The sequence below is a fragment of the Octopus bimaculoides genome, chromosome 25 (assembly GCF_046866305.1).
Source record: "Octopus bimaculoides isolate indiv1 chromosome 25, ASM4686630v1, whole genome shotgun sequence".
Classification (NCBI taxonomy): domain Eukaryota; kingdom Metazoa; phylum Mollusca; class Cephalopoda; order Octopoda; family Octopodidae; genus Octopus; species Octopus bimaculoides.
This window is the reverse complement of record NC_142952.1, coordinates 3766502-3791501: the sequence shown is the minus strand read 5'-3', so window position 1 is coordinate 3791501 and position 25000 is coordinate 3766502. Positions and strand designations below refer to the sequence as shown.

Sequence of the window (25000 nt, the reverse complement as noted above, 5' to 3'; positions counted from 1 at the left end):
TACGACTCTACACGCATCTAACAAGAAAACTTTCCCGTCGTGGCGTGATGTGAAGTTGAACAGGAAAACACGTTGACTTCAAAGCGAGCTTCTTGACCACACATATTCATATAAAGGGGTTTTTGCTGTCACAGTTGCTTCGCCCTAGGCCCATCCACTTCGGGAAGGTTATGACCCACCCTCATCCACCAAACGTGATCATGGTGGCTTTGACGAGGGCTAAGTCCTTGAATATATTGTCGCGTTCCATCCACGCATAGGGAATATTCTTGTTTTTTTACTGATCCCTGTCGAGGATACTAGCGCTAACTAGACCCTACCCTATATATCGTGACACTCCGTCGGTTACGACGACGAGGGTTCCAGTTGATCCGATCAACGGAACAGCCTGCACGTAAAATTAACGTGCAAGTGGCTGAGCACTCCACAGACACGTGTACCCTTAACGTAGTTCTCAGGGAGATTCAGCGTGACATAGAGTGCAACAAGGCTGGCCCTTTGAAATACAGGTACAACAGAAACAGGAAGAAAGAGTGAGAGAAAATTGTGGTGAAAGAGTACAAGCAGATATATATATATATATATATATATATATATATATATATATCGTTTTATTTTACGAGATTCTCATTTGTCGTTCACAACGAGAGATTCTATTACAAGCACACACACACACACACACACAAAGATAGATAAATAGACAGATAGATACACGGCCAGACAGATAGATACGCCCCGAAGGTAACAGGCCCGCGTGCGTGTCTGCTATGCACAACGCAACGGACATTGCAAACTTAAAGTAGACAGTTGACTGCGTTTTAAGCCTTTCGCTGTGAAATTTTAAACGGGAGTAAATCACAATTAGTTATACTCTTCCTACACGGGAAAACAGCGGAGACTGTTCTGACACTTCATGGTCCTTTGACTTCTCAGGGGGTAAATACTAAGCGTTCCTTATCTCTCGCATACAACTGATTAAGAAACTGCTATACAAATCAAACGGCAATGTGAACTCTTTATATATATATATATATATATATATATATATATAAAGTAGAAATTGCACGTGCAACAGATGTACGGTGTACAGTCGCCATGCTTAGAACATAGCGTAGATTATTATAATCTAATCTCCTTTCTGCATAATTGTTAAGTAACATATAAATACATATACACATACATATATATAGAGAGAGGCAGATAGACAGACGTATGTAACTATTTATAGACAATGCAGGTAACTTTCCTGTATGCAGATTCCCGGTCAGCACCAAGAAGGTAATGGGAGCAACCTGGTACAGGTGACAACATAGTCTTGATGGGCTAGAAGCCCTGATGGAGACAAAATATCTGGCATGAAGGGTTATACAAACGCGTGCGTGTTTGCATACGTGTGTGCGTGTATGCACGTCTGTTTATGCGCATGTCTACCGTACGAATATCTGTTTTTTCTTGTCGCATGTCAACTCCAAGAAGCATATTTTGTGAGGAGATTTTAATATCGGACACCCTGCAGCCAAAAAGAAATGAGACTTGTCGAAGGTCGGTGGAATTCAGAGGGTTGATAATGGTCATCAAAAAATGTGTACATACACAGGCAAAATACTTTATATCTAATGGCATGTTGGCATTTCATTCAAACGAGGGCAATGAAGAAATAGGTAATTTTTCTATCTACAAACTCTAAGAGGGTACCAGCAAGCCAATGGTTAAAAAAATACAAAAAATATATAAATAATAATAATAATAATAATAATAATAATAAAAGAACAGATGGCAACGTACCGCCATGCTGTGTTAAAAGCCAAGCAAACATATGGCCTGAGGTTTTTTTTATGCAGTCGAGACTTACACCTAATTAAAAATGCGTTGCCAGGGGTCCGGAGATCCCTTTACGTATTTTCGCAACGTCCTACATTTCCATACAAGCTCGGTTGTCCATGTCATCTGGTATGTAACCTTCGAACGAGATAATGAGTGATGTGTGCGTAGCAATATTAAATAGAAAAAAAATAATAACTCGTGTTAGTGTGGCAACTGCCTAGACCATCGTTAAATTTGAAGAACGAACCTATGTACATATATATATGTGTGTGTGTGTGTGTGTGTGTGTGTGTGTGCAGGGAAAGACAGAAAGGGAGTGGTTTTCTATGCCAGTCGAAAGTAAGAGGAAGATAAAGAGGGAGAAGAAAAAGAAAAAATAATTTGTGAAAAGAAAGATGTGAAGGTGTAGAGCCAAAAACACGGGGGGGGGCATGAGAGGGAAGGAAAAGGGGGGAGCAACAGTCTCCCCCTCTTGTTTTATATGCTTCTCTATTCACTATCTATTTCCCCCCCTCTCATTTTTTTGCAATTTTTTTTCCATTTTCTCCCTATGTTACTTCTTTTACACTATTGCTCTTTATTATCGCTTGCACCCCCTAAGAGGGGTCACGAGGAGGGCAAGAGAGGGGCCAGTGAAGAGGCAAGCGGACAGGAGAGAGGAGTAAGAGGGGAGGAGAGAAATTTAAAAGAAATTGAGAACGGGAGGTAGAGGCGGGCGTGCTTGGAAGGACGGAGGGGTGGAGGAGGGGGGAAACGGAGGAGACATGACAGAACTGTAAGAGAGGGGAGAAGAGGAGAGTCTGAGGTAGGTGTGGAGAGAAAGAGGGACGGAAAGAGGAAACGATTGTGAGAGAGAAGAGTGGAGAAAAGAGTGGCGGAGGGGGAAGGGGGTGAATGCGATGGGTGGAGGAGTGGGAGAGTGGAATGAAAGAAGAGGAGAAGGAAGAGAAGATAAAAAGGGAGAAGAGGAATGAGAGATGTCTAGGAGAGAGGTATGGTGGGAAGTGAGTATAAGAGGGAGAGGAGGAGAGAGATGGAGATTGAGAGGAGGAGAGAGATGGAGATTAGAATGAGGAGCAAAGGAGAGAGTCAGAGAGAGAGTGTGATTATGTGTGAGAGGAGAGAGAGAGACAGACAGACAGACAGACAGACACAGAGAGACAAAGAGAGACAGAGAGAGACAGAGACAGAGAGACAGAAAGAGAGACAGAGGCTGCGAGGGGAAGAAGAGAGACAGAAGCGAGAGAATAGAGAGACATTGGGGGAGGGTGAGAGAAAGAGAGTGTGTGTGTGTGTAATAGAGCACAAAACGACAGGAGAGATTAAAGAGAAAAGACGAGAGAGAATGATGAAGACGGGGAATAAAGAGTGACAATGGAGAGAGAGACGCAAAGAAAAAAACGGAGAAGAGAAAGGGGGGAGATGCCAAGGAGAAGGAAGAGGAGTGGCAAGAGAAGAAACAAAACGGGTGAATAGAGAATAGGAGAGAGGGGGAAGTTGAGGTTAGAGCAGAGAAGGTAACAAGGAGGGAGGGAGGGAGTGAGAGAGAGAGAGAGAGAGGGGGTGGAGGGTTTATAAAAAGAAGGGAGGGCGAGAAGCGCAGGTATGGCCGTGTGGTGAGAAGTTTGCTTTCAAACCACATGGTCCCCGGTTCAGTCCCACTGCGTGGAACAGTGAGTAAAAGTGTATTTCCTCTATAGCATCGGGCCGACCAAAGCCCTGTGGAGTGAATTTGGTAGACGGAAACTGAGAGAAGCCCGTCATGTGTGTGTGTGTGTGTGTGTGTGCGGTTGGATAAACACTACCACCGCTCGACAGCCGGTGTTGGCTTGTTTGTGTCTTCTGTGACGTGGCGGTTCGACAAAGAGAAACCGGTAGAACAAGTGTCGGGCTTAAAAGCAAAATAAGTACCAGGGTCGATTCGTCCGACTAAAATTCTTTAAGGCAGTGGCCCCAGCATGGCCGCAGTTTTGAGAGATCAGGATAGAGAAGTAGAAAGGAACAACAGAAAGTAGAAGAGAGAGAAAGAAAGAAAGTGAGCAATATGACAGAGAAGGGTAGAGTAAAAAGTGTCAAGGAGAAAGAGAGAGAGAGAGAGAGAGAGAGAGAGAGAGAGAGAGAGAGAAAGAAAGAGAGAGTATAGAAATATGCGGAGAGAATAAGAAAGTAAATAGAGAGAAGTAAAGAAAACGAGAGGGAGAAAGGAGAGAGACAATGGAGGTGAAAGGTGAACGATAGGAGTAGAGAGGAGGGGGAGGAGAGATAGAGGGCAGAAAAGAGAATTGGAGACGGAGAGAGGAAGACATTTTTGAAGAATAAGAGAGGGGCAAAGGAGAGATGTATGGAATACGAGAGAGAGAGAGGGGGGAGGAGGAGGAGAAAGAAATAGTGTGAAACGTGGTTCTCAACCATTTTTTAAAAACTTATGGATCCCTTTGATTTCCAGCCCCTTATGGCCATTTGATGTTTACAAAAATCTTATTTTGCTAATTAGATATCATTTGGGAATTGTATTTTTTATTTTTTGTGTATTGTAGAAGTCTAACCAAATGATTACATTTAAATTTTAACAATAAAATCTTAGATGGAGCCCGGTTAAGAAACATTGCTCTACATTATGGGGAGGGAGAGAGAAGATGACTTTGCTAGAAATAGATGCTAAAGTTCCCTGAAAACAACAACAGAAATGTGAAAGTGAAAGTGAAAGTAGATGGAGGAACAGAGGAAAAGAGAGAGAAGTAAAGAAAATGAGAGAGGGAGAAGTTAGAGCAGAGAGAAAGAGAGGGTGGTAGAGAGAGAAAGAGGAGGAGAGAGTGAAAAGAAGAGAGATGTGAGAAAGGGGAGACGAAGAGGAAAGAAAAATAAAAATAAAGAGAAGTAATGCACACACTCAGAGTTATAAACACAAACACACAGACAAAACAATAATGATGATGAAAATAACTAAAGATATTGCTTAAGCTGCTGCTGTTGTTGTTGGTGGTGTTGTTTATTTAACCCCAGGTTAACTATGAACAAAGAGGACCCATAATCAAGAAACTCCAGCCGTGACCATCTCGTCTTTTTACAACTAAGTCCAGGTCTACAGATAAAAAAAAAAGAACGATATTCGCCAACATGTTCTTTCCTATGAAACTTAAGTTTGTAAAAATGATAATTCAGGGAGTTTTTTTGACTGGTATTTCTAGCACTTTATCGACCAGGTAGAGACTTCCATGTTACCTAGTTGTTGCTGTTTGTGGTGGGGTGGAGGATTTGGGTGTTGTTAGTAAAAATACTATTGCTGGAAAGACAAGTGAGGACACCAAGTCATAAGGTGAAACCCGAGGTAAACTGAATGTGTGTGTGTGTGTGTGTGTGTGTGTGTGTGTGTGTGTGTGTGTGTGATCAATTTACCTCTACACTGCCCCAGCTGCGTTATGTTAATACACACACACATATATATACATATATATATATATATATATATATACACACACACACGCAGTATTTTCATGTCAAACATGTATATACACATACATGCACATAATATATATATACACACACACACACATATATATATATATACATACACACACACCAACATACACATACATATATATGCATACACACACACCAACATACATATATATACACACACACACAAACACACATACATATATATACATACACACATATACATAAACACACAAACACACACATATATATATATACACACATACATGTGTAGGTATGAGGTATATGGAGGAAATAAATACACACACACACACACACACACACACATGTATACAAAAGAGAAAGACAGAGAGGAAGGCAAAAAGAAAGAGAAAAACAAAGAAAGCAACACACACACAAACACACACATACAACACATGCGCACATACATGGAGTAAAGATTCATATAGAGAAGGAGAGGTATATATACGCAAGAGAGAGGGGGAGAGAGAGCAAGAGAGAGAGTGAAAGAGAACGTCTTATGACTACACAAATAGCCACCATTTTCATTTGTCAGATTGCCTGCCTGTCTGTCCGCTTGCCTGCCTGCCTGTCTGTCGGTCGGTCTTTCCGCCTGTCTGTCTGTCTGTGCGTCTGTCAGTCTGCCTGCATGTCTGTCAGTCAGTGAACTTAGTACAAATGCACTAGACTGGAGTGCAACATCGATTATCGATTTCTTTCATAGTATTATTAGTAAAGCAAAAAGCAGCGTGCCATGTTGCTGATAGTGGTGGTGGTGACGACGGCGGCGGCGGCTTCGGAAAATAGCGATGGTGGTGGTGGTGGTGGTGGTGATGATGGTATTGGTGGGGAGGGAGGCGGCATTGATGGCGATGGTGGCGGTGGGGATATTGATGGAAGTAGTAATGATTGTGGTATAGGCAGCGGCGGTGGTGGTGGTGGTGGTGTTATTAGTGATGGTGGAGGAACTAGTATTAGTAGATGGTAATCATATACTAACATTGGCGGTGGTGGTGGCGGCGGCGGTTGTAGCTGCTGTTTAGCCCCAGGTCAAGCCCGACCGCGCAGCTGACTTCATCATCAGATATCGTAGCCGTGCTTAATCGCTTTTTTTTTTGTTTGTTTGTTTGTTCGTTTTCTTTTCAGGGTGGTACATACAGGGGTCCGTACTATTTGAGGCAGAGTTTCCAGTTCTTTCTAGCAGAACCGGCGTCCACGTAGAGGCAACCACCATTTTTAGTTCTGACGACGGTGATGATGATAGGAGCAGGGACAGTTGAGGTGGTGGTGGTGGTGGTTGCGGCGGCAATTGTGATCATGATGATGATGACAGCAATGACAAAACCTTAGAATATCAGAAGATCCAATGGTCTCGTACAAGATTTCGGCGAACCCAATCACTAAGACCGGACGCTGTTGCACCCCTGACCTACTCGGCCACCCACCCACCCACATACATATTCTATTCTTTCTTTGTCCCAGTCATTAGACTGCGGTCATGCTACGGCATCGCTTGAAGAATATTTAGTCGAATGAATCGTCTGCACTAACTAGCTTCGTATTTTTTGTAAAAGCTGGTACTTCTTCTACCGGTCACTTACGCCGAATTGCAAAGTCACGAGGACGTAAACAAACCGGGGTAGGTTGTCGGGAACACACAAACACGCACACAAATATATAACGTTAAAGGCGCGAATTTGCAATGATCTTTGGACATTGACTGATGGCGCAACTGCTACAAATTTTCTGTTTGTCATGTTCTTGTAAAATTGTCCGCTTGCTGAGATTCTGTTAAATTTTTGAAATTATATATAATGGTTCCGGGCTCAGTCCCATTGTGTGACATCTTGGGCAAGTGTCTTCCACTATAGCCTCGGGCCAACCAAAGCCAAAATGGAAACTGAAAGAAGTCCGTCGTGTGTGTGTGTGTGTGTATTCCTAGTTTGTCTCCCCAACATTGCTTGACAACTGATGTTGGTGTGTTTGCTTTCCCGTAACTTAGCGGTTCGGCAAAAGAAAACAACAGATTAAGTACTAAGCTGGTTTCCGACTACCAAATTCACTGACAAGGTTTCGGTTAAGCCCGAGGCAATGGTAGAAGATTCTTGCCCAAACTATCACATCGTGGGACTGAGCCTGGAGGGCAAAGCTTCTTAGCACCCAGCCACGCCTACATATATAAACCCTAAACCGCCCCCTCCATCATCGTTATTTCGTAGTTAATAACTGCTTCTAACTAAGATACAGCAAGACTACAACTTTGGATGGGAATGTATAAAGGGTATTATGTGAATTAAACAGACCCAAATGATATATAGGGGGAGGTGAATTGAACGAATGGAGATACCCGGCCTCATATCTAAGGCCCTTGACATTTCACACACAACTCATTCGTTGCGTCGGGCTACCTGCGGGACGAACGATTTAGGGCCCACGCATCTATTCCGACACGATTTACTTTTCAGTGTTGTCCCCTTTAACTTTAGCCTTCTCGCAATAACTTACGGGAATATGCGTGTGCCTGCACACATGTTTGTGCAACCAAACAACCACACCATACACACACAGATGTGTGTGTGTGTGTGTGTACTTGTGTAAAAATCTAAAATCTTAGACAAGATTTTTGGCCCACAATCCGAACGTGGCCGATGCCAGTAAAGTTTCAACTGGCCCCTGTGCCGGTGGCACGTAAAAAAGCACCCACTACACTCTCGGAGTGGTTGGCTTTAGGAAAGGCATCCAGCTGTAGAAACACTGCCAGATCAGATCCGTATACAGATCCATCGGTTACCATGACGAGGACTCAAGTTTATCCGATCAACGTAAACTAAAGTGAAATTAACGTGCAAGTAGCTGAGCACTCCACATACGTGCGTGCCCTTAATGCAGTTCTCAGGGAGAGACAGCGTGACACTGAATGTCCCTTTGAATTACAGGTACAACTAATTTTTGCTAGCTGAGTGCACTGGTGCAACGAGAAATAAAAGTGTCTTGCTCAAGGCCACAACGCGCCCTCCAAGAATCGAACTCGTGAACTTACGATCGCAAGCCGAATACCCCTAACCGCTAAGCCACACAAACACACGCACATCGAATTACTTTATATCACAGTAATTAATCATAGTTCAATAACTACAGTGATACTTCGATAACATGTATAGAAATTTGAAAATTAGAAAATGAGATGTCAGCCTCCTGCTTCAGTCAAATAAAGAAAATGGCTGGCGTTCACACGAGATCGTCTTTACACGAATATACAATTTATACCAAAAGAAAAGCAGTCTCGGTTTACCATTTCTGATGATCAGGAAACGAGTAACTCTCAGCAATTGAAATTGGAGCCTTCAAGGTATAAATGTATCAAAGAATACACTACGCTTCTGTTGAGTCTTGTAATTTATTGCTACTGGTGAATCTAAATACATATATATCTTTTACTTGTGTCGGTCGTTTGACTGCGGCCATGCTGGAGCACCGCCCTTAGGCGAACAAATCGACCCCAGGATGACTTCTTTGTAAGCCTAGTACTTCTATCGGTCTATTTTGCCGAATCTCTAAATTACGGGGACGTAAACATACAAATATGGGGCCGGGGAGAGAAACACAGGCACACACACACATTTTTTTCACTCAAAAACCCACCATCAACCTCGCTAACACGACTACCAACATAACCACTAATATGATCCAGATAGGCACCTTCCAAGGAAACACTCGACTCCCTAGAAGTAGCAGCCAAGTCTCTTGCTATAGTTATAAGAAAATAGATAAGGTGACTGTATTTTATAATGTAATAATATAATTCTATTAGACACAATGTCGGAAAAGGAAGGAGAGACAGTCACGGCTAGAATGCATTTGACAATATCTCATACCGGATCAGAAAGGACCGAGAGAGCTAAACAGCAACAATTTGCGAGTTAACGAACAAGTTTACCACTAACAAAATGGCGAATGGTTGACAAGCTTGCTTCGCAAAGCTGTGGTTTCGGAATCAACCCCGCTGCGTGGAGGCTCCAGAAAGGGTCATCTACAATCGATTCTGACCAATAAAATGCCTTGCGAGTGAAGATGGTAGACCGAAACTATATGGAACCCCACCGCTTTTTTTAATTTTTTTTATAGACAGACAGACAGAGAAGCAGATAGATACCAGTCTATGATGACATCAGGTAGCCAATAACAGTAGGCGAGCTTTGCATAACATACTAAAAAGTTTATATATGCATGTATGTACGTGAGTGTGTATGTATATATATATATATATATATATATATATATATATCATATTATAATATAATAATAATATATATATACACACACACACACACAGATAAACATAGATATGTATCAACACACACACAGGACGGGCTTTCACTTACATGTGTCTGCGTACATGTAAATGTGTCTTTATATTTACACACACACACACACACACACTCTCTCTCTCTCTCTCTCTCTCAACGCTTGACAAGTGTTGATTTGTTCACGACCTCGTAACTTAGCGCTCCGGCAAAAGATACTGATAGGATAAGTAGCAGACTTTGAAAGAAAAAGAAAATGCATACATATGGGGTGGGAGGGAGGGCGGGCGATTTCTTCAACTACAAGTCCACAATGCGGCGCCCAAGCATGGCCGCAATCCAATGACTGAAAGCATGCTGAAGATAAAAGAAAGTATTTTACAGAACGTGTACGGAAAACGATCTTCTGAGATGCAAGTAATTAGAGGCCTAGGAGCTCATTCTGAGAGGGATTAAATCTGGAGAAAGAGAGATAGGGAGAGGGAGAGAGAAAGAAGGAACAAGGAACAGGAATGGCAAGGGAGGTAACTCTAATTAGATCAGTCGATTGAAATTTGGTTGGAGCGAGGTGGGAGCGGCTTTGAAGACAATATAAAGAACAATAGAGATAACGGACTTCACCAATCACCACCACTCTGTATCATAAATCGCGCCATCATCGCTCATCACCTCTACAAATTATAGAACCATCGAAACATTATCATTAACCGTCACCATCGTCACCGCCTCCGCTGCCACACTATCACTGTCAGTGTTGTTGTCGTCATCATCATCATCAACACCATCATCAGTAAGCGACATACCCCTAACCAACAGCATTTGAAAGTAGCCCAGCTTCTCTAAGTTTGTCGTCTCACTGCTTGGCTGGCTGGCTGGCTGTCTGTGTGGAGAGCAGTTCCGAACGAAGTGCACTAAACGACCTGATCTTGCCGTGTGTGTATGTGTGTGTATGCGTGTGTGTATACGTGTGAGTGTGTCCTCGTTAGAGCTGTGAGTTGTGTGGGAAGAATGTCTTCTGCAAGCGTCCACTGATGCAGCCGTTTTCGGGTGAATAGCAAATGACGTGTGTAGTACATAGACACGATCGAGCTAGGAAGAGAGAGAAAGAGTGAAAGAGAGAAAGGGGGGAAAGGAAAAGAATTAGAGAGAGTGAAAGGAAAAGTAGTAGAGAAAGAGGGTGGGAGAGTTGAGAGAGACGTGATAAAGAGAGGGGTATGAGAAGATAAAGAGCGACGGAGGAGGTGAATTAATAAAAGATGGGAGAGGAAAGAGGAGGGTGGAGGAAGAAAGGATAATAGCAAGTGGTGCACGGGGAGGAAAGGGGAGGCAGGAGATAGAAAGCAAAGAGGAGCGGAACGAAGTAAGAGGTAATAAAACAGCAATATCAGAGAGAGAGAGGGAGGGGGGACACAGAGATAGAAAGAGAGAGGTGGTGAGGGTGGGATGGTGAGAATGCAGTCATAAAAAGAAGAGCGCGCGGCGGTGGCGGTGGCGGGGGTGGGGGGGAAATTTTCAAACGACCCTGCTCAGCAGAAATATCTACGGCGCAATTTATACACACACACACATACACACACAGGCACGCACGCACGCACGCACGTACATACACCCATATACAAAGTCGCATACACCTATACATGCACTATTGCACACACAGCAGCTACAGTATTAAAAATACCAGGAGTCAGAGAGTGTAAACACAGCAATAAATATATACATATATATATATATATATATATATGATGTATGTTAGTGTAGCAACACTATAGTTTTTAATTTCATACGGTGTAGACGTAGTAACAGAGCATATGGGGTGGTAATAGTATGATAGTATAGAATACTGTAACACTACACTATATTAAGACCATGGCAGTTTGTGACGGCGTCGGCGACGTCGATCGGGGATATCCGTGATGGCAAAATATCCGTTGCTTCACCATGAAATTCACGAATGAGTGCACATAAGTGTTCCACAGACTCGGGTACAAGCACACACACACACTATCTCCCTGTCTCTCTCTCAAATATATATGTGCCTCTGCGTGTGTGTGTGTGTGTGTGTGTGTGTAACACTAGGATGGAAAATACCAGGTTTTGATAGCAAATCACACCCGAATTATACTAAATACACAGACGTGTGGATAAATGTATGTATGTATATATATATATATATATATATATATATATATATTATATATATATCCTTAATACATTTTTCAGGGTGAGATCACTTTCTCTAGCACTACGTGGCAAGGCTGGATCCTTGAAAATAACTGGTACAGTCGATCGAGGGGCAGGTAGGCAGAAAAAATAGATATGGGTGGGGGAAAGAAAAATCGATTTCAGACGTTAAAAGATTTTTTCTTTCTCTTTCATCCATTGATTGATTCCACCTCACTCCCACCCCTCCAAAAATAAAAAAACTAAGAAATAGATGAAAGGCAAAGTTGACCTCCTCCAGATTCGAACTTGTACCGAAACGAACACCACAAGACATTTATATCCTATCTTCTAACGACTCTGCTAATCCCCGCAAGATAAGATTGATCAGGACGTTGACATCGTTTCTAATTAGGGCACCGACTACATTCTTAAATCCCTTACTGCCGCGTTGCGGAAATGAAACCGAAAGCCAGTCTTCTTGTACTTGAACTTAGAAGTCTAAAACCGATGCCACTGAAGACGAAGAAGAAAAAACAAGGAGGGTGGGGCAGAGAGTTGACCATCTGAAACCATCAATAATAATGGTTTTAAATTTTCGAAACAAAACCAGTTGAAGGGCGTGGGGAAATTCGATTCTATCGACTCTCATATACTTGCCTCGTACTTTTATTATCGACTCTGAAGGCTTTAAAGGCAGAGATGAGCTCGGCGGAATTCAATGTGAATTCCCTGAGCATGAAAAATACGGACGAAATACTACTAAGCATTTTTAACCGGCGTCCGAACGATTCGGCCAGCTCTCTCCGCCTTTAAACCATATAATAATAATAATAATAATAATAATAATAATAATAATAATAATAGGCGCAGGAGTGGCTGTGTGGTAAGTAGCTTGCTTACGAACTACATGGTTCCTAGTTCAGTCCCACTGCGTGGCACCTAGGGCAAGTGTCTTCCACTATTGCCTCGGGCGGACCAAAGCCTTGTGAGTGGATTTGGTAGACGGAAACTGAAAGAAGCCCATCGTATATATATATATATATATATATATATATGTGTGTGTGTGTGTGTGTGTGTGTGTGTGTGCGTGGGGGGGTGTCAACACAACATTCAGTCGCACAATGAACATAAATAACGATGGCGCAAGTGGGGCGGACGGGGGGGGGGGAACGACATTTCAATCCGCATCCTGTCTCTAAGACAGGATGGAGATGCATATTTACACACACACGTGTGTGTGTGTGTGTTTGTACGGGCACAGAGCAAAGAGAAAGAGAGAGAGAGAGAGAGAGAGAGAGAGAGAGAGAAAGAGAGAGAGAGAGAAAGAGAGAAAGAGAGAGAGAGGGAGAGTTTGTTTTCTTTTCTACAAAATTCATATAAAATCATCGCCTTTTTTCTATTCGTCAGAATTTACTTTTCTTTTCTTAACAACAGGCACCGGCGCTTCTTTGTTGCCTGAGGTCCTTAGAAGAAACAGTATTTACATGTTCAAAGATATAAATGAATTTCAAGTCAAAAAGCGTTTTGGTTAAGAAAATACAAGATTTTACATTTATTATTATTTTTTTTTTAATGGAATTGGATGTCAGCGTTTGCGCCCTCACAAGTCCACTTTGGTCGACGAGGATCACTCGTGGAACAGTTAAACTTACCGTACAGTGGGATTGACCTCAAAAATATTTAGGTGCGAGACAAACCGCTTGACCACACGCTCAACACTAAAATGTATGTAACTCCTATTGTAGGCAAAAGGCCTGGTTTTTGGGCGAGGAGGAAGTCGTTTACATCGACCACAGGTGCCCTCAGCCGGTAATAATTTCATCAACTCCGAAAGCATAAAAGCTAAAGTCGTTCTCGACGGAATTTGAACTCAGGACGTAGAGACGTACGAAATGCTAAGTATTTCGCCTGGCGTGCTAACGATTCAGCCAGCTCAGCGCCTTACCCATCGCATACAATGAGGGGGTACACGTGTGAGGGGGGGTTGCATGTATACGTGTGATGTGATAAACCAACGCGAATGGAATCTATAAGCAGTGAGGAGTGAAAAGTACAAAAATAAAAAAAAGCAGGAAATCATAAAATACAAAACGAAATACACATGAAATAAACGGGAAATGCTTTCGTCATTTGAAACCAGTGGTTCTCAACTACGGTCCCTATAATATTCTGGTGGGGTTCCACGCAACAAATTGAAGATCCACAATAGTATTTGCAGGGATCCTGAAAACTTTTTGCTTTAGGTGTTTTTATGTACTGCAAGAGACAGTCAGGCTTCTTTCTCTGTTTTAGATAGTTCAACTTAACACAACGTATGAAAAATAAAATAGGGATTTTTTTTTAAAGAAGTCTCTCTAGTAGTAGTAGTAGTAGTAGTAGTAGTGGTGGTGGTGGTGGTGGTGGTGGTGGTGGTGGGTCGAACACGGACATAAACAAACAAAAGCATGCAGGCACAAATACTTTTTTTCCGTTTCCATCAGGCAGTCTGACGGAGGTGATCGTCCTAAATCTTAAAAGTTACTGTCACCCTTTTTTCTTCTAAAAAATTTAATAAACATGGATTCTTGAGCAATCTTTCAATTTATTTAATGTTAAAATATTTTTATATATAACTTGGACATAAAAAAAAACACACGTATTTCTAGATATGCATGTGTCTCTCTTTAAAAATAGGCAAAATTTTGAGAATACAGTTTTAAATTTAAATAAAATTGTAAAAATTTAAGACACCCTACCTGATACGAGTCGAGGCCCTCATGAAAGTGATATTGAGGCGTTTTTCCTTAACTCCTCTGTGATTATGCATGTTGGCATTAAGTAAGGTCTTTTAGAAGCCAGTATCCGATGTAGCGTCAGTAAAATGGGCACAGTGTGTTTGTATGTTCCTGAAAGAAAAGGGAGTAAAGAAAAAATTAACATTTCTTTGTACAAGTCAGCCATTTATGACGCAAAACAAAAACTGATATATTTCACAGATCTAACAGAAAAGACATTTGCGAAGACAAGATTCAGTATTTTTCAATGTTCTTCAACATCAGCAGCACGTTTTATCGTCTGGTGTTTTCCAATCATATCTACTGCAAAACAATATCGACAATAAGAAAAGTAATTCTTTCTACTATAGGCCATAAGGTATGGCATTTTGAGGGAAGGGGTCAGGACGCTTGAATCGCCCTCAGGTCTTAATTTTATCGATCTGAAAAAGGATCAAAGACAAGATCAATCGCAACGGAATTCGAACTCGGAATAATAATAACGGACCAAGTACTGCGAAACATTTTATCCGGCGCACTAACAACCCGACCGACTCTCACACTCAACACCAATAATAGCGGTTTCAAATTTTGGAAACATTATTATTATTATATTATTATTATTTATTATTATATACGCAAGCTTTACGTGTTACCGTTCTTCCTTACTACACATACAAGCCTGTGAGTATATATATATATATATATATATATATATATATATATATAAACCACCCACTACAGTCTTGGAGTGGTTGGCGTTAGGAAGGGCATCCAGCTGTAGAAACTCTGCCAAATCAAATTGGAACCTGGTGTAGCCATCGGGTTTCACCATTCCTCAGTCAAACCGTCCAACCCATGCTAGCATGGAAAGCGGACGTTAAACGATGATGATATATATATATATATATATATATATATATATATATGTGTGTGTGTGTGTGTGTGTGTGTGTGTGTGTGTATCTACATGTATCTATAATATACATATATATAAAAATACATGTATATATACATGTATATATATATATATATATATATATATATATATATATATATATATATGCACACACATATATACAGACACATACGTATACATAGACACACACACACACACACACACCAACACGTCTGCTTTTGTTGAGCCTGTCATGTATTCTATCAGTTTGAATATTGCTGTTATCCAACACTACTAATCGTTGAGCATTAAAAAAACAAGCAAAAGCTCAACAGTATACAGCCATCTATCTGAGTGTGTGTGTGTGTGTGTGTGTGTGTGTGCACGCACACACACACACACACACACACGCACGCATGCATGTCCTCCTAAATGTCTATACATATATGCATACATATTTACAATAAGTCACTGCTATACATCTTATTACTTTTTTATATACTACCACCATTATTATTATTATTATTATTATTATCTTAGCTTCTTACACGTCTTATTTAGCTATTTATCCTACGGTACATCATTGTAACAAATCTAGTTTGACAAGCGTTTCATGTTCACTATACAGAAAAACACACATATATACATATCTATTTGAGTACACACACACCCATATATATGTATACACACACACACACACACAGACACACACGTACGTATATGTGTATGTAGATGCATTACACAAACGAGTTGCTATTAATATTTTCCATTGATGAACGATTTTCAAAGCGTGTTTGTACCAACTCAATAATTACACACACACACACACACACACGAACGTTCTGTGCCAATCTCTCTCCCTCTCACCCCCCTCTTTCTGCGCTAACTTGCTTCTTACACATGTCAGTATTAACACACACACACACACACACACACGTGTTTGCCATGTCAATTTACATTAGCGCATAAATGTACAATTTATATTATATCTACTACGTGTTTATACATACGTTTATATACACATATGAATACATAAGGAACAATTATTAGCAGTACTGGACATAAAATATACAAACATTCAAAACACGCACACGATGATCAGCACCACCATCATCGTAGTTTGTGAGCTTACATGAATCAGAATTCACTGACGCACTCTTTCCACGGCTGGATTGCCCATGCTGTCGCCAACCCTCACTTGTTACAAATTTGGGTAGAATTATCACCAAACGGCAAGATGCGTTTCAACCAAGATTGGAAATAAACAAAACCGCTTTATACGACGATGTCACTAGTTTACATGTAACACGTGATAACATAACAAGGATAGAGGGCTACACACACACACACTGTATCACGCATGTATGTTTGTTTGAAATAATAGGAAAAGAACTCCAGTTGCAAAATGGGGTGTATATATGATTAAAATATAGCAGTAGAAACTGAAGCACCTGAAAGTTTCGTGGTAAACAAAATTTCATAATTGTTCAGGATCGATCTCTGTAACACTATAAAGTATTAGCATGAACCACACAAACGTGCACATGCACAGATACCGTACAGTTTTCTTTTGCTACTATTGCTGAAAGAAATACGTAGCATGGAGGCATTGGTTCTCAAGCAAAACACTTCCCATTGAACGCGTTTTCGACTGCGTGAGCCTAGCGGATATTTTCTTGACATGAGCAACGTGAAATAAAATGTCTTGCTCAAGGAGACAACGCACAACTGGAAATCGAACTCAGGACCTTACGAACGCGAGCCGAAAACCATAACCACTAAGCCACGTGCCTTCACTGATAAACACGGGCGCGCACAAAACTAGTGGAAAAGGCAGCCAAGTGCAGAAATTCCATTCCCAGATCAGAAACTTCTTCAACTCTAAATAATAAAAAAGCCCAGACACAGGCGACCGTTTTGCTAGAAATGGCAAACAAATCTCCTAGAAATGTAGTCAACGATATGCATACAAAATGGCAGTGAGGGGGCGACAAGGGACGAAACGCTTTTGTTCGTAAATGGGTCTGATAAAACACGATGGCCTGGGCATCAATGCTCGAAGCACTATTCATTCTGCTGCCGGTTGGATCAGGGCTGACCCGGTACTAAAACAACAGCACCGCATACAATACGGGGTTTCCGAAAGAATCCACAAAACGCGCTGCCTGGTCAGTCCCTTACAGGCATCTGAACTGCACAGGCATCAAAACTCACTGGCCATCATAATCACAAGTTTTTGAAGAACTGCGATGCGTAAGGCTTACTTCCCGACAAACATTGAACGTCGTTGCTATGGTTTTTCTCTCTTACCCCGACTCCGCCCGTCCCCTATCCTTTCCACCCACACATACACATACATAAATATTCAAATATGTGCCCGTTCTGCTTATATGTATACATTTATTTATTTTATATATATATATATATATATATGCATGCATACACATACATATAAACACAAATTCGCACACGTACATAAATACATAGATATACACACAAACGCACACATATATACGTACACAAATTCATATATATACATTATATTCACACACACACACATATATATATATATATATATATATATATATATATATATATAACACACGCATACACACACACGACAGAAATTCACACACGTACATACATATTTACAAACACATGCGCAGATACGAACACACATTTTTATACATACACACGTGCATAAGTACGTAGGTGTTTCACATATATACACCCCTCGACGTGTTTTGAATGCCTAATAAGTCATTAGCTGAGAAAGAACTCAATAGGCAGTGCTGGGTGAAATGGTCGCGAGTGGGGACTGAAAGGGTAAGAATTTCGCTCGCCATCGACACGGTGACGGGTTCGGGTTCAATCATACCGCTCGGCACCTTGGGGCAAGCGTCTTTTACAATAAACTTGGATCGGCCACACTAGCGTCGCTAGGGTGTGTGCCGCCCGTGAAGACCCTTCCGTTTTCCAACCCGGACTCCCCCCCCCCCCGCCCCGAAGTGGGGTGCCTTTAAAACTGATGCCCGGGACGTCCTAACCTCCACCCCCATGATCAGCCAATGTCTTGTAAGTGAATTAGGTTCACAATATTTGGGCCATTCTATGACATCACCATGAAGGGGTTTTTGTCGAACGAATCAACCCTAGTGACGATTTTTATATATTTGTTTCGCTTAAGCCCGGTATTCTATCGGTTTCTTTTGCCGAACCGCTACGTAAACAAACCGATACGAGACGTAAACAAACCGATACGGTTGTCAAGCAGTGGTGAGGAACAAATGCAAAAATACACAAAAACACACATACATTGGGCAGGCTTCTTCCAGTTTCCGTCTTCTAAAAAACCACCCGCTTACAAAGATTTCGCCGGCCCGAGGCCAAGGTACTAACGGAGCGGAGCCTGAACCCGTAACCATGTGGATGAGAAATTAAAACTTCCTACCAGGCAACTACGACCGGTGTGTGTGTGTGCCAGACCTGTTACATTCTCTCACGCTGAAGCTGCCGGAGATCTCAGCCACTTTCGCCGAATCGCCAAACTGTTATCAAACATTGATTGCTAGGGAACAAACAGACAGAGATCCACAGGCTTCTTTCAGTTTCCGTCTTCAAAAAAAAAAAAAACCACCAGCATACAAAGATTTTGCCGCCCGGGGGCCAAGGTAATAAACGTAACGGAGTCTGAACCAGGAAGCATGCGGACGGAAAGTAAAACTTCCCACCAGGCAATCCACGACCGGTGTGTGTGTAATGAGCAAAGCGACATAACTGTAAACGGTCAGTGTTATGGATTCGAAGAACAAAGACGAACAAACGCTATATTAAGTAAGAGAGAAGATAAACCGTTGATTTATTGAAATTATCTTAGCTTCCAGTGAAGGCAGATCAATCGCTTACTCGCCATTGGTACCAACTACAATACACGCACACAAACACACACACACGTATATACATACATACACATAGACAATGTACACAAACTTTTAGACATGCATATGCATACACAAACAGGCTCGCACGTTTTATACACACACACACACATATAAACACGTACGCAGTACGTATATAGTACTCAAGCGCACTTTACAGTCAGTGTTGTGTGGTGTGCGTGTGCGTGTGCGTGTGCGTGTGCGTGTGCGTGTGCGTGTGTGTGTGTGTGGCCGTAGCATTGCGGTTCCGAAAAATACGTGACCATTAGAAGAAATAGATGGAATCGATTTATTCGATTCAGCGCTCCAAAGCTTATGCTCCAGCATGGCCGCAATCGAGCGAAATAAATGGACACACACACACACACACACACACACACACACTTTTACCTGCATACACACGAGAATACAAATGAGTGTGTGCGTGTGTGTGTGTGTGTGTGCACGCGTGCACGATATATACTCCGGCAGACCGATTCAAGCGTCGAATAGAATTCCGATGCATCCGCTCCAGGTTCAATTTCCATTGAGGTCAAATGTTTTCCATCCATTTGGGGTCGATAAATAAAAGACCAATTCTGGGAGATGTATTAAATGGAATTGCTACACCGCCTGATGGAATTCTTGGCGGTTCATCATATTAAGGAATTTTGCCAATGGTGTGTGACAGTAGAGAAAGTACATGCTTGGATTAGTTAACTTTAGGTAGCCATTCACAAAAAGTCTGGACCGAAATGCTTTAAGGGTAAGTACTCAGGGCGTCTAGTGACAAATGCTATGGTGCGGCCATGCTGGAGCACCGCCTTTAGTTGAACAAATCGACCACAGGACATTCTTTGTAAGCCTGCTACGTATTCTATCGGCTTCTTTTGCCGAACCGCTAAGTTACGAGGACGTAAACACACCAGAATTGGTTGTCAAGCGATGGTGGGGGTACAAACACAGACACACACACACATACGACGGGCTTCTTTCTGCTTCCGTCTACCAAATCCACTCACAAGGCATTGGTCGGCCCGAGGCTACTTGCCCAAGGTAATACGCAGTGAGACTGAACCCGAAAGCATGTGGTTGGTAAAGCAAGCTACTTAACACACACCCACTCAGCTTTTTTTAAAAACTTTTTAAAGATTCTCGGAGGTTACATACATGATGTCATAAATAACGGCAGGAAAATATTGGGCTAGTAATCGATAGCTTTGAGTCAGTCGCGAAATTAGAAAGAAAGAAGAAAGAAACATTATTTCACGGTCTCTCTAAAGCTTAAGAAATTCTTACGATGTTATCACTGTAAGATGTGTGAATGATTTGTAGATATATTCTTTTACTCTTATACTCGTTTCAATCATTTTGACTGCGGCCTTGCTGGAGGACCGCTTCTAGTCGAACAATTCAACCCCCAAGACTTTTTTTTTTTTTTTTTTGGAAGCCTAGTACTTATTCTATCGGTCTCTTATGGAATCGCTAACTTACGGGTACGTAAACACACAGACATAGGATGTCAAGCGATAGTAGAGCGAAAACCAAACACAGACACACAAATACACACACATTATGTATGTGTGTGTGTGTGTGTGTGTGTGTGTGTGTGTGTGTGTGTGTGAGTGTACATATATTATATGACGGGCTTCTTTCAAATCCACTCACAAGGTTTTGGTCAACCCGAGGCTATGGTAGGAGACACTAGCCCCAAGCTGGGAAGCAAACTTCTTACCACACAGCCACGCCTGTGTGTAATTTACTATAAGCGCACACACCTATATATTTGCGTGTCTATACGTACAGGCAGACAGATAGATATGAACGTGCCTGAATTTGTGAGAGAATGTGCGAAGGACAATATTGCGCAATCTACGTAACACAGTTTAAGTACTTGCACGGGTTTTCGCCAACTTCTGCAAAACCTTCGAACACTTCAGAATAGACGATATACTATACAGAAATAATTGAATGAGATTAATGGACAACTCTCGCTCCCACCCTCCCCCTCTCTTTATCTATCCATCCATCCATCTACCTGGATGTGTGTTATATAAGTATATCAGTATTTTTCAAACTTGGAACTCAAATACTCTGCCTAAGTCATCACAGCAGAAAATATATATATATATATATATATATATATATATATATATATATATATATCGCTATCTCGTTTCAAACCAGGTTTTACACATTTAGTAAGAACGTGACTAGGACAACACCATTGGTACATACATATACACACGCATATACAACACACACACACTGATGCATGTACGTGTATAGACACAAACATGCTACAGAAAGATGACAAAGATATCTTAGTGAAAATGAAAACAGAAAAAAAGGAAAAAGCACAAAGGGATATAGAGAAGCTTATTTGCTACCAACCAAATATAATGTGTGTGTGTGTGTGTGTGTGTGTGTGTTCTTTAAGGCCTTATTGTCTTTTACATTTGTTTCCGTGTTACTAATATCAGTACAACTTCATCACAACCACTAGCACATAATTAATGAGACTCCCCCAATTAATTTCAATGCAATTATTAAAACTCCCTATAAATTGAAGCAACATTGATCCTTAATAAATAACCACACGCAAGCACACACACACACACATTCCACAGGCATATAGCGATATGAAGTTTATATATATATATATATATATCAAGCATTAAAATTAACCAAAGGGCATGATAAGTATGTCTACCTGCTGGAAATAACAGTTAAAAGGCTTATTTAAATCGCCAAAATACACTAATGATAACAATAAAAATCAATTTTAAAATAATTACACTGGATAATAACAGAATTAATAATATCTTCGCAAACTAATTTTTCGTGAATTAGTTTGCCCATATACATACACACACACACACACACACACACATATATATATATATATATATATATATATTTATTTATATATATGCATGCATGACCGGATGCAGCCAAAGCAAGGCAATTCGGCTCTTTTGTTAATCGCACCGTATAGGATGCTTCTATTGAAATATATATAACAAATGAAATAAAAGAGTACCCAGTCAACTTCACGTTCTTCACTGTCTGTCTCTCTCTGTGTATATATACATGTTCCAGCAAAACACACCGACATACACGAATCGATATCGTTTAATATGTTCTCATAGATTTCAGCAGCATTTAGTCCTTAACGTTTCGAGTTCAAATTCCTCCGAGGTCGGCTTTATCTACCATCCTTTCGGGGGTCGACGAAATTAATACCAGTCGAGCATAGACTGGGAGCGATCAAAATGACATACCCCTCCTCCGAACTTCCTGGCCTTCTACCAAAATTTAAACCTAATATTACACAAAGCGTGCGTGATGAATTAGCCAACCCAAGGGTAGGGAACCCATGTTAGTATATACGCTATGGACATATTCTTTTCTACGCTAGGCACAAGTCCTGAAATTTTGGTGGAAGAGGCCAGTCGATTAGACCCAGCAAGAACGGAACTGGTACTTAATTTATCGTCCCCGAAACGATCAAAGGTAAAGTCGACCTCGGCGGAATATGAACTAAGAACGTAAGGACAGACGAAATACCGCTAAGTATTTCGGACCGGCGTACTAACGCGGAGGGATGTTTTAGAGACACCTGTCTGGAAAAAGTCTTATATGCCATGAAATACGATCTGTTTACACACGTACACACACACTTATATACATACCCATATACATTCACACAGACATATATACACGCGCGTACATACAGAACTATACATACATGTACATACATAAGCACACATACATATACACACACGTATATATATTAGATGTATAGATATATGTTTTATATATATATATATATATATATATATATATATATATATATATCCCATGAAGTCCCACTGTCCTATAAACAGGATACTAAATGAGGACATTAAATAAGCTATATCACATTGTCTCAGTGTCCTATTTACAGGACACCGAGTATTTCCATTTCTACTCGAAGTAAAGGAGTTTTAATAATTAATTTTTTTCATTTTAACCCATTTTCAATCATCTGTAAAAATTCAAAAGTAATATTCAGAAATTTAACGCATTGACCTACTATTGACTGTCAAGGTTTAGGTTTGTAAAAATTTAGCCCAATCAAATACAATATTTTGGACCGTAAAACAATGCATATAACTGCTGAGTTCCTTCATATAATTCGCCAATTATCAACATAATCACTGGCAGGATCGATTAGAGCAGGGGTGCCCAACCTTATCTTGCTTGTGGACCCCGCTCAGAGCTATCTTATCATCTGCGGACCCCATATATGCACATATAAATTTTTGAAATACAATATTTTTTGTGGGTTTAGTAAAAACTAACAATGAAACAATTTCGTTATATTCATAGCGTAAATTCCAAATACAAATCTAGAAAATTTCAATAAATACAGCTACCTCTCTTCTAGTAAACAAAATTTATATATGGATCCACAAATTACAATTTTTCACTCGTGGACCCTCTTAAAGCTTCTGTGGACCCCTGGTTTACAGTGTCGATAAAAAATACTTGGCGGCATTTCTTCTAAATCTTTCCAATGTTAGTTCAAGTCCTCCTTGTGTCGGTATTGTTTTTACCCCCTTGAGATCGATAGAATTAGGCATTAGTCTAGTAACGAAGTCGATTTAATCGACTTATTTGAATCCCCTCCTCGGAAACACTGGCCTTGAAACCATTTGGGGCAGCGACCTGCCTCGCCGGACAAAATGCTAAGCGGCTTTTATTCCAGTTTTTAACGTTGAAACTCTAGGTTATAGTTTAGCGTGGCATTCCCTCCACCACCACACACAATATCTGAAATTAGATCTCACACCTAGAATTAACATATTATATATTCTTCTTCTTGTTTTTATTATATATTTAGCGGTATTTCGTCTGCCGCTACATTCTCAGTTCAAATTCCGCCGGGGTCGAGTTTGCCTTTCATCCATTCAAGGTGGATTAAATAAGTACCAGTTGCGCAGTGAGGTAGATGTGATCGACTTAATCCCTTCCTTTAAATTTGAGGCTTTGTGCTTCCAATACAAAGGATTATTATTATTATTAAGGCGCCGAGCAAGCAGAATCGTTAGCACGCCGAACGAAATGCTAAGCGGTATTTCGTCCGTCTTCAAGTTCTTTGTTCAAATTCCGCTGAGGACAACTTTGCCTTTCATCCTTTCGGGGTTGATAAATTAAGCACTAGTAAAATACTCGGGTCAATATAATAGCTAGTCCCTTCCACAAAATTTCAAGCCTTGTGTCTTTTAGTACAAAAGATTATTATTATAGTTATTATTATCTCCGCTTTAGCGAAGGCGGAGTTTTTTTTTTTTCAGTCGTGTTTGTTTTATATCTCAAGAACCGTTGGATGGATTCGGATGAAACCTTCGGAGATGTGACTGGCACGAACTGATTGGATTTTTGGATCGATCCGGTACCGGACAAGGATTCTGGATTATTTTTCCTGTTTTTTTTACTTAATTTTGAGGAGCAGCCGGGTTCATTTTTAGTATTCTCATTTGTGAGAGCAGTCGAGTCTATTTCAGATATTCTCATTTTTAAAATTATTATAGACGCACACACAAGCATCACTGACATCCCATCCCGTCAGTTACGACAACCGTTCCAGTTGATCCGTTTAAAGGCCGACTCGTGAAATTAATGTGTACACCACAGACAT

General features: G+C 40.9%; 1 long non-coding RNA gene across 5 annotated transcripts in view; it reads right to left on the bottom strand.

The window, feature by feature from the left end:
• Window positions 1–25000, bottom strand: part of LOC128250703 (uncharacterized) — a 283292-nt gene that overhangs the window by 140750 nt on the left and 117542 nt on the right. For all 5 annotated transcript variants that reach the window (XR_016238404.1, XR_016238402.1, XR_016238401.1 and 2 more), the window contains exon 3: window positions 14483–14632. This is a non-coding gene — a long non-coding RNA (uncharacterized LOC128250703). The remainder of the gene's footprint in view (window positions 1–14482; window positions 14633–25000) is intronic.